The sequence below is a fragment of the Silene latifolia genome, chromosome 8, assembly GCF_048544455.1.
Source record: "Silene latifolia isolate original U9 population chromosome 8, ASM4854445v1, whole genome shotgun sequence".
Taxonomy (NCBI): Eukaryota; Viridiplantae; Streptophyta; class Magnoliopsida; order Caryophyllales; family Caryophyllaceae; genus Silene; species Silene latifolia.
The window spans coordinates 89,406,139-89,417,979 of NC_133533.1; the positions used below are offsets into that span (position 1 = coordinate 89,406,139).

Genomic DNA, 11,841 nt, shown 5'->3' on the forward strand with positions numbered 1-11,841 from the left:
ATCTCACTTATATTCATTTTGCCTCTACGTTGCTTTTAATCAATCATAAGAATGATTCCTTGTTTGTCTTATCCCAGTGGGTGCCCAGGCCTTGGGCGGAGTACGCTGGAGCACCTCCTTTTGTGGCTGAGGTCCTTCGACCTAAGAGTTCGAGCCGGCTGCTGTTGAGGACGTCGATGGGTCCTGTGTGGTACTTGGGCGAGCGCTTGGCTCGTCAGTGCTCTCGGGACGTGTTGACGGTTCCCATCGATCCTCCTAGGACGATGTTCAGGGAGCCTTCTGAGGCTGAGAGGGAGGCTGACTTGGCTGGCGTTGGTGGTGACGCCCTCCTTCTTCCTGGCGAGGACTACTCGGCGTTCCTCTACGGGAGGTTGGCGTACTAGCCGGTTCTGGTGAGCATATTCTTCTCTCCTTTATTCTTGATTTTAAAACTATGATGAAAGATCATCGATTAATGAGAAATATTTGACTTTGCAGGAGGTTGAGGCGGCGGGCATAGAGCCCCCAGAGTACCCCGAGACCCTCGAGTACACTGACGCGACTAGGAGGACGACGATCTCCGAGCTGCGTGACTTTGACGTGGCTGTGACGGATGCTGGCCTGGACGATTGGCAGCATCTGATTCGGAGGGTGAGCCTCTAATTTGCATAATTTTTGTGTAAGAACACATTTGGTTGAACTTATTCAATTATTGAGAACTTTCTTTTGAAAATGCAGGTTGCGCCGTCTCGGTTCGTGGCGTTATGGAGGGTGGCCAACCGGCTGCGAGCTACTGCCGTCGGGGCACTTGTCGGCGGTCGAGGTCGTCAGGTATGAACCTTGTGCCTATTTCATTTTTGAATTTTGATTTTCCAACTTTTCTTGTAATTGCTTGAAATGATTGACAAGAGCCAATTTTGTTGTTTACAGGGGGACCGTGAGCTGGAGTGAGAGTTGGCTCAGTCTCGGGAGGAGACAGCTCGCTTGCTGAGGGAGCTCGAGGTTCGCGACGCCGAGGTTGCTGCTCTCGCGGCAAGAGTTGCGGAACTGGAGGTCGACCGATAGTAGTTTTGTTTAGTTGTTGTCTGTTTCTTGCACATCTGTACATTTTGGACCTTCATTTTGAACATTTTGGACTTTGTTTGGGGCGAGAGCCCCCAGTTTGTTGTACATTTCCCTTTTTGGTGTGTATATGATGGCTTGAGTGCCTTTGCTGTTGTGTCGCTTGTATCTGCAGGTTAGCTTTGAACAGGTTTGGTAGATTACGGTTTACGCCGTCATGCTGCCGAAATTTACATAGAAATCACGTAGAACATACATTTGTACATACACATGGCCTGAATTAGCGCGAAACGAATGACTCAAAGAGAAAATGCAATGATGCAAAAAAATTGCCGGAAATGACCGGACGGTAGGGAGGGTTACCCCTAAAAAAAGAAAAAAAATAGAAACCTATAAGTTAGAAATGAAATGATGAAAGAAATATATAAATGAATTAAATATATAAAAATAATGAATTAAATTATAATTTGAAAATTATTTCCTAAAATGATGAATTAAAATGAAAATTATATCCTAAAATGAAAATGTGCAAGTGTGTTAAAATGACGAAAATGTTGATATCGCCTCGAAATGCGTGCCCGTGGAATTAGGAATAACGAAATATGGTAATTTCCACGTATTTACCAAAATAATAACCCGTAGGAATAGGAAATTATTCGTCAAGGAATTTAGGAAAGATCCAACGCGGAAAATCACAGAAACCTAGCTGGGGAAGAGGCGCAGCATGAGCTGCGTCCCTTTGAAGAGGCGCGACAAGTCTTTGCGCTGTTCCCAGTGTGTGTGTCTGCTTACAGCGATTTTAGGAAACAGAATTTAGTATAAATAGAGACGTCAATGGAGGTTTTATTCACACAATTCTTCCGTCTCTTCTTCGTCTTATTACATAAAATTCTCAATACAAGCACTCATCATGAATACTTTGGAGATTCGCCTAAAGAATGGACCAACGAGTTTTCCAACATGGAGAAACACGACATGGGCGCCTATAATCTTGGATCATTGTTGAGTTTGAAGCTTATCAAGGTTGTCAAACCATTCCTGGATGCTTGTCTTGATTACTGGGACCCGAATTATCATGTGTTTGCCTTCCCTGGAGGTGACATTTGCCCATTTCCTGAAGAAATTGCTGCGATTGGTGGGTGGGACCCTGAGCACTTGCCTGCCATTCCTTCTACTTCGCAAGGGTATAAGAACAAATTTAGAGACTTGCTTGGGTTGACTAGGCTTGAGGTTGATCGTTTAGTGACCTCGAAAGGAGTGCGAATGTTGGACTTCATTGATCGATTTATTAATAGGGCCGACCCCACCGTTTCTTATGTTGCTAGGCGAAGGGCATTTGGATTTTGCTTGTTGCATGTGTATGTCTTCCAAGGGCATGTTGATGAAGACTTGAGAGGTGATCCCCGTCTTTTGGGCCTAGTTGAGCAAATAAAGTTGCGCAGGAACCCAGCTTGGTTATGCTTAGGAGAGATTTTGTTGGGTTTGGATAATAGGAAAGCCAATCGCGACTTACCATATTTGGGAAGTCCCGTCATCTTGCAGGTAAAAGCACATTCTCTTCTTCTTTCCTTTTTTTCTTTTTCTTTTTCTTCTTTTTTTTTCGTTTTTTTTTGTTTTTCGTTTTTTTTTTCGTTTTTCGTTTTTTGTTGTTGTCTAATACCTGCTTTTGGTAGGTGTGGCTTATGGAACGGCTTTGATTGATCGAGCCCCCCAGTTCATGTTCCTTCTTATCATGCTCGTTCGATTGCAATGAGGACCAGGCTTTACATGGTGGACTTCACTCGAGTCTGCAATTATTGGGAGAACAAACTGAAGAGTGATGTCGGCCCCTTGATTAGGTGGATCGTACCATGGTGGCACCTCAAATCATCCTTTGGAGTGTCTTCTTTGGATCCTACTCGATCCGTGCGCATTCCCTGGCTTGGAATTCATGGTGTGTATCTTCCGAAAAGGTGATGAGACAAAGTTGGACTAAAACAGGACGATCCCGAAGCTTGATACCGTCCCGAGATCGCCGTGGCGCGCTTACTGAGAGTCGAAGGGAGTGGGCCGTTAAATGGGCCCAAAGAAACATGTGGTTCTTGAACTCTTCTGCTAATGCCTTTTGGGTGTCGGATTCTTATCTGCTGATGCGTGTCATTTATATGATGTTTTACACCCTACTTTACACGCATTTTAGAGCTCATTTGTGTAGTTTAAGCTACCATTTCCCCTATTTTCGTCTACTTTCGTGTTTTTGTACATTATTGCAGAAATGTGAAGAATTCAGCGGAAATTGAGCTAAATCCGTCCCCGAGTATCTTGCATTGCATTTGACGTGAAGTATTCACTTAAGGAACGAGCTTGGTGCGCATTTCGAGGCCCAAAAGACAAATCCACGAGAAGTTAGAAGTCAAGTGTCAGCTACTTCAGTCGATCGACCACCTCCTTTAGTCGATCGACCAACCCACGACATCCACAGACTATTGTTCAGCACGTGTTTGTCGATCGACCGGTCGCCATAGTCGATCGACCACACCGCTAATCAGACGTGAATAAGAAGATCGAGAAACTTGAAGACCATTGTATTTTAGGTTTTGGAAATAAGAGCTACGTTGTATTCTATATAACGTAAGCTAGGTTTTTAGAATAATCATCCAGTGACATCAAGTTTTTACATTCAGTTTTAGTTTATCAAATAATTAGGGTTCGGGATATTGTTTCGCATTGGATTTTCGTTCGTACTTTCAATCATTCTGTTACAATTCTTCTGCGATTTTGGTATTCCCTTATTCTTATTTCAGTTCATCTTTATTGCGTAGATAGTATAGAAATTGCTAGTTAGTTTCCAAAGCCAATTTTATCGTTTTATGTTATTCAATTGTTTAATCGTTTCAAGCATGAATTCAGTAGGTTTATTAATCAATTTTATTGTCGTTATCATTCTTAGTATGAGTAGCTAAATTATTCGTGCTAGGATGTAGGGGATCTGTAGGTTAGGCGGCGTAGAATTAACAAGGCCTGAATCGCGTGTTGGTCGATCGACCACCCTACCCGGTCGATCGACTGACCTCGTGAGTTTTACCTTCGTTTTAATTGATTTAATTCTATATTCGACGAATCGAGTGCACACGACTAGTTGAATGTTTAGGATATGACTGACCCATTAGATCGAGAGATAGGGACAGTTGTTAGATCACCAATTAAAATGACTAAACTATGCTGAGATCGAAAGATAGGTAAAGTTTAGATTATTAGTCACTTCTCAGGACGAGAGTCAGTATTAGTGATATTAGGGACTTATAGCGAGATCGAGAGATGCTATCTGTTAAGAGTGGACTGACAGGACCACTTGTTTTCCCGCCTCACGTGTTTGTTTTAGACCGACTTAGCTTGCCGCCGCCGAAACTATAGTGAACCTACCATCCTAGTACCCTTCTTTATATTTGATTTAATATATTTCTTTAGTTTAATTTTCATTGCTATTAGCTATAGACCAAATCAAATCAACCCCTACATTTGTTACCTTAGACTAAATATCAGACAACTATTGATTACGTCTGCCTCTCTGTGGTTCGACCCGACTGCCACTGTCATTAGTAGTAGTTGGAATTATAAATTTATTTTTGGTACTCACAACGACGGGTATCAAATTTTGGCGCCGTTGCCAGGGAGGCAATTGTTCTAATTTTTAGTTGTTTTTATTTAGTCTTTCTTAGTTTAAGGGATATCCGTTCCTTAAACTTTTCTTATATTCTTTTTGTAGTTTCTTCTTATGCGCAGGTCACAGGGTGGTGAACTAGTACCGTTCAATCCTGAGATTGAGAAATCCTTGCGTGAGTTGAGACGATCATCAGACGATCATCAAGGGTATTGCCGACAGAAGAAGAGCTGAGTACTCTGTATAGTTACTACGAGAACGCTCTATTTGAGGAGGATCCACCTTCATCTCCTATTTCTAATTCATCAGTTGAGAGCGTCACTTCTCCAGATTTCCTAGAGATGGCTGAGGAAGCGACTATTGCCAGTCACTCTGAGCCGACAGATGAGAATCTCTATAATGGATTTGCTTTACCAGGGGCGGATAGAAAGTTTGAGCCGAAGCCGTCCTATATCAACTTGGTTGAGAGAAACCAATTCGGGGGAGCTGCAAATGAGGATGCAGCTAAGCATATGGAGATATTTATTGATTATTGCTGCTCCATATCCCCACCAGCCGGCGTGACCCCAGACCAGGTGAAGGAGACCATGTTTATCTTCTCACTCCGTGATGCTGCAAGGGAGTGGTATAGAGATTTGGATCGAGCTGCTCATGGAATCACCGACTGGAACTCATTAGCCCTGGCATTCTACAAGAAATACTTCTCTGCCTCGAAGACGAATGCCATTAGTGCTCAGATCACGAGCTTTAAACAGGGACATGATGAGAACTTTCATGAAGCATGGGTCCGTTTCAAGAAGCTGATGCGAACCATTCCGCACCATGGGTTCGAAAAATGGAGTCTTTGCAATCTGTTCTATAACGGGCTGTATGACGATCAGAGGGCTATTTTGGATGCTGCAGCCAATGGCCGGTTTGCTGAGAATATGGGAGAGACTAAGGGGTGGAAGATCATTGATGACTTAGCCACCCATAAAGCTGAGTATGGAAATTCCAGGGGGAATCAAAGGAGAGCTGATGAATCTTCTTCTGTAGCTGCCCTAGAAGCTCTCACTGCGAGGTTTGACAAGTACGAGTTGGGAGGAGTTTCAAAAGGAGGGATTTACCATGTAAATCTTTGTGTCGACGGTCCTTTAAATGCAAAAGATGTGGAGCTGAGGGACATGTTTCAGAAAATTGTCCTGTTCCCTTTGAGTCTTGTGCTGCCTTTCAACATTACAGGCAGACAAACACTTACTATGAGCCGAATGTCCATCCCAACTTGAGGTGGAGTAGCCAAAATGTCCTGAATCCGACTCAACCTCCACAGCAGCAGCAGCAGCAGCAACCTTATGTGCCCCCTCACAAGCAACAACAGTTTCAAAAACCTCCCTATGTGCCGCAGCAGCAACAATCCCAAAATTACGACTTTGCTGAATTGAAGAATATGTTGCAAAAGGAGTCCCAAGCTAGAGAGGCCGGAATGAAACTGCTAGAGAGCCAAATTGCTCAATTGGCTAGCAAGAATACCACTCAAGCTCCGGGACACTTACCGACTCAGACGGACCAAAAAGAGACCCTTAATGCCATCACTTTGAGGAGTGGGTCTACCCTTGAGGGGCCTGCCATGGTTGAGGACGCTGTTGAAAAAGATAAGGCGGAACCGAGCATGAACAAAGCTGGAACGAATAATAGCAAGAAAAAGGCGTCTACCAGGTATATCAGTCGATCGACTGATATACCCGGTCGATTGACTGAAGTGCGAGTTACAGGAGCTTCTGGTACTGTTGAAACCAGTCGATCGACTAACCTCACTGGTCGATCGACAGAGAACGCTGCTGAAGGTAATTCTTTTCGTCCTCCAATGCCTAATAACTTGAGGGATCACTTGTTTCGGGGTACGACAACTCCGAAAATATTGGGGAAAGATCCGAGTGCTGATGGGTCAGTCCCGGTTCCGAAGTACGACCCAATGTCGATCAATAGTTCCCATTTGAGACGGTCTGAAGAAAGGTCGAGCTACAACAAGGAGAAGGTAGTGGACTTCCAGCCTAAGTCCACCGATGCCGGCATGAGAGATTTAGAGGAGAGGGCTATGTTACTTCTTACAGCCCCTTATCCAGAGAGACTAGTGCCGACGAAGGAACCGGTATCTTTCAATAAATTTGAAAATGTTGTTCGTAGTCTAAACGTACAAGTACCTTTCCTTGAATTAGTTAATCAAGTGCCTGCTTACATGAAGTTTATGAAGCAATTACTGTCTAAAAAGAAGTCATTTGAAACTGTGCATACTGTCGCATTAACTGAGGAGACATGCTCTTATTTGTCCCATACTGCACCCCTTAAGCTAGAAGACCCGGGTAGTTTTTATGTCCCATGTAATATTGGCACCTTTCCTATTGAGAAAGCCTTATGTGACGTAGGAGCCAGTATTAGTGTAATACCTTTGAGTCTTGCTAGGAATTTAAAGTTGAATAGGTTTGCAGTCACAGACATGACAGTAAAGATGGCGGATCGCTCTGCGGTCCAGCCAATAGGAGTCTTAGAGGACATCCCCGTGCAAATAGGGAAGTTTTTCTTCCCTGTTGACTTCGTCGTGCTTGATATGCCCGAAGATGCACACATACCTATCATATTAGGTAGGCCATTTCTGCACACTGCTGGTGCAGTTATTGATGTTGGCTCTGGGACCTTGACATTCAAAGTGGGGAAGCATTCCATTGTCTTTGCCCATACAGCTAGGAAGAAAGACCCCATGTGGCCTGTCACATGTAATACGGTTTCTGAAAAGAAATCTTATTTTATACTTCCTGATATGCCTGTATCTATTCCTATTCCTGTTGTGACACCTCCGCCCCAGACTGGGAGCAAAAAGGAGAAAGATTCTGTTGTTTTAGACATTGCAGGAGCTGGTTTGGGGAAGGAAGAGCTGCAAGTTGCTCCAGCTGCGAAGGAGCAAATCGTTTCAAGAGGCGGCTTAGGATGCTTTAGCTATGGCACTGATGAGGAGCTTGAAGATGAGCCAGTCAGAGTAAGGGAGTCCGACTTGGACTTTGATGAGCCGGAAGAAGTCATTGATTGGGGAGATGATGAAAGTGTTGATCCGTTGAGTTCTACGGACGTGGAAGCTAAGAAGGGTGCAGCTGAGAAGATGAGCACCGTAGAGGCTACCTCTTGTAGCCAGAAGCCGACCAAGTGGGCCATACCGTAGCCGTTCTTGACCAACTACTAGTTGATCACATGCTTTACAAACATTTTATTGCTTTTAAACATTTTTTGTTGCTTTTGTGTGCGCGAGACTTCGCATTTTATTTTGTTGCTTAGGATTTTTAAGCACTTTAGACTTTACTTTGGGTTTTGCGCAATTTTGGGCGCGTTATTTTGTGCATTTATAGGTTTATAGACCATCATTAGTTCAAGTTATTGAGCTAATTCGAAGAAATCAGAAGTTACAGCAGTATTTTCAGTCGATCGACTGGTCTCTATGGTCGATCGACTGGTCTGCAGTTTCCAGGAGCTATTGTTCCTTTCACCTTGGTCGATCGACTGAGTGATGTGGTCGATCGACCGCCCTGCACTGCTGTACCTGTTCACGACCTCTCCCCTGCTGTGTTTGATCGATTTGTGGAATTGAGGGAGTTTTCTACTCCACTTTATCTTCCGTCATATTATTTATTTCTTCTGTTTTTGTCAATTGTGCACATAATTATCGCTTCATTATTGCTTTCCTGGTTTTATGCGTGGTACTTTGTTTGTCTTTTCAGGTACTTATTAGTAGCACTGCTGGCTACTGAAACCTCCTAGCTCACGCTGGTTTGGGGAGGTTTCCTTTTTCTGCGCCTAAAGTCTTGTGAGTTCCCGATTTCCACTTCATGTCGTTTTTATTTATTTTACGCAAATTCCCGTTTCTCGTTTATTTCGTTACATGATTTTGCACAATGGGGACATTGTGCGATTTGGTTTGGGGAAGAGTTTTGCGTCGCATATCATTTGTTTGCATTCACGTTTACATTTTTGTTTTGCATCGTTTTTTTCATCTTTTATATATAGAAAATTCAAAAAAAATTGAAAAATTTCAAAAATTGCACGTTTATTTTAGCATATAGGTTGAGTCGGAACTGTAGTATTTCAATGATGACATTGCATTTGCATCTGTTTTACGCCTAAGCCTTGCTAATTAACGTGTTATTAGTAGAATCACATATGCATATCTACGAGTTTTCGTTTATTATTTGCTGGACTTGAGACTTGACTTAGATTTTTGGCAAACTACATCATATTTCTGAGTTTTAGAGCCTATAACTGGTGACATCCATGACCAGTTTATCTAGGAATGTGAGTAGTACTCCTTGTAAGACATTTTTCATTAATTTGCATAAATATGAATTTAATCTGCTTAATACCTGTATGCATTCGGTTTGTGGTTTGTTGACACATGTGGTAGAGGTTTCCCTTTATTCGTTTTGCCCATAAGCTTCCCACTGCCAAAAACAGCATTTTTGTCCCATTACTACATCCTACATTTAGCCTGCCCTTCTCAAGCTAGTAGTCTATGTTCTTGGGATTGTTACTTAGTTTTTGGTAGCATTTGCTCTTATTGAGATTTAGTTGGATAAAAAGAATGAAGGAGGAAAAGAGTTGAAAAAAATGAAAAAGAAAAGAATACAAAGAAAAAAAATGATTCGAAAAAGAAAAAAAGAGTGTTGTACTGTTCAATGCAGTCGATCGACTGCTCTACTTGGTCGATCGACTGGAGTCCGAAAAAGAAAAAGAAGAAATCAATTCGCATAATTCAAGCCTTTATTTTATGGCGATTTTTGCTCCCATGTTGCATTAGTATCTTATGGGGAGTTGGTTGATTACTTTTATATTGGAGATTGTGAGATTTGTGCTTGCTAATAGCACCGTTTCGATTGATTTTGAGTAAGAAGTTGGATGTTGCCATATGGTTCTGTTACGGTACTAGCTTGATCACGTGTACCCCCACATTCCCATAAATGTTTTGCCTCTTCTTACCCATAGCTCACATTTCCATATTTATACCTCGGCATGTGTCATGGTCATTTGATTGGTTGGAATGCATATGTACGGTCATAGAGATTACTTTAATATTATATTGCAGGCATGTTCTTATAGGTCGTAGTTAGGTGAGTGTCACTAACAAAATGAATTCTTTCTATCTTACATATATTCACCTTGTTCTTATTTGAGTGATTTGAGCGACCCGTGAGAGTCCAATTTGATAAGTCTCTATAGTTGACGGTTCAGCAGTTCTTAACGACCTTATAACTCGTTTGCATGATTCATACGCTAATTGATTGTTGGTTGTTGCATTAAATTGGTTTAGGCTATTCAGTTTGCAATTCGCTCTGAGATTGAACTCGTTCCATTAGGTCATTAGATCGAGTCTAGTTCTTGCTTGGGGACAAGCAAGGGTTTGGTTTGGGGAAGTTTGATGCGTGTCATTTATATGATGTTGTACACCCTATTTTACACGCATTTCAGAGCTCATTTGTGTAGTTTAAGCTACCATTTCCCCTATTTTCGTCTACTTTTGTGTTTTTGTACATTATTGCAGAAATATGAAGAATTCAGCGGAAATTGAGCTAAATCCGTCCCCGAGTATCTTGCATTGCATTTGACGTGAAGTATTCACTTAAGGAACGAGCTTGGTGCGCATTTCGAGGCCCAAAAGACAAATCCACGAGAAGTTAGAAGTCAAGTGTCAGCTACTTCAGTCGATCGACCACCTCCTTTAGTCGATCGACCAACCCACGACATCCAGAGACTACTGTTCAGCACGTGTTAGTCGATCGACCGGTCGCCATAGTCGATCGACCACACCGCTAATCAGACGTGAATAAGAAGATCGAGAAACTTGAAGCCCATTGTATTTTAGGTTTTGGAAATAAGAGCTACGTTGTATTCTATATAACAAAAGCTAGGTTTTTAGAATAATCATCCAGTGACATCAAGTTTTTACATTCAGTTTTAGTTTATCAAATAATTAGGGTTCGGGATATTGTTTCGCATTGGATTTTCGTTCGTACTTTCAATCATTCCGTTACAATTCTTCTGCGATTTTGGTATTCCCTTATTCTTATTTCAGTTCATCTTTATTGCGTTGATAGTATAGAAATTGCTAGTTAGTTTCCAAAGCCAATTTTATCGTTTTATGTTATTCAATTGTTTAATCGTTTCAAGCATGAATTAAGTAGGTTTATTAATCAATTTTATTGTCCTTATCATTCTTAGTATGAGTAGCTAAATTATTCGTGCTAGGATGTAGGGGATCTGTAGGTTAGGCGGCGTAAAATTAACATGGCCTGAATCGCGTGTTGGTCGATCGACCACCCTACCCAGTCGATCGACTGACCTCGTGAGTTTTACCTTCGTTTTAATTGATTTAATTCTATATTCGACGAATCGAGTGCACACGACTAGTTGAATGTTTAGGATATGACTGACCCATTAGATCGAGAGATAGGGACAGTTGTTAGATCACCAATTAAAATGACTAAACTATGCTGATATCGAAAGATAGGTAAAGTTTAGATTATTAGTCACTTCTCAGGACGAGAGTCAGTATTAGTGATATTAGGGACTTATAGCAAGATCGAGAGATGCTATCTGTTAAGAGTGGACCGAGAGGACCTCTTGTTTTCCCGCCTCACGTGTTTGTTTTAGACCGACTTAGCTTGCTGCCGCCGAAACTATAGTGAACCTACCATCCTAGTATCCTTCTTTATATTTGATTTAATATATTTCTTTAGCTTAATTTTCATTGCTATTAGCTATAGACCAAATCAAATCAACCCCCACATTTGTTACCTTAGACTAAATATCAGACAACTATTGATTACGTCTGCCTCTCTGTGGTTCGACCCGACTGCCACTGTCATTAGTAGTAGTTGGAATTATAAATTTATTTTTGGTACTCACAACGACGGGTATCATCTGCGATGGAGGAAAGCTACTACTCCGGAAGAGCGCGAGAGATTGAGGAAGTGCGAGCCCGTTGACTACAAGGTGCGCGAGGTGGAAAAGGAGAAAGAGAAGCATCTGACCGAGGGAGAGGAGGAAGCCGGGTTTCGAGTTGTTCATCCTTCGAAGAGACCGAAGACCTCTCCTGTCGTGGAGACGGTGATTGGCAAGAATGGGAAGTCTAGGCCTCGAGAAAG

At 42.2% G+C, this 11,841-nt stretch overlaps 1 non-coding gene across 1 annotated transcript; it reads right to left on the minus strand.

Annotated features, from left to right (window-relative positions):
- Positions 1–5,403: 5,403 nt before the first annotated feature.
- On the minus strand, positions 5,404–5,510 carry LOC141597938 (small nucleolar RNA R71). The gene has a single exon (XR_012523146.1). It is a non-coding gene; the product is annotated as a small nucleolar RNA R71 (small nucleolar RNA).
- Between the last annotated feature and the right edge of the window lie 6,331 nt (positions 5,511–11,841).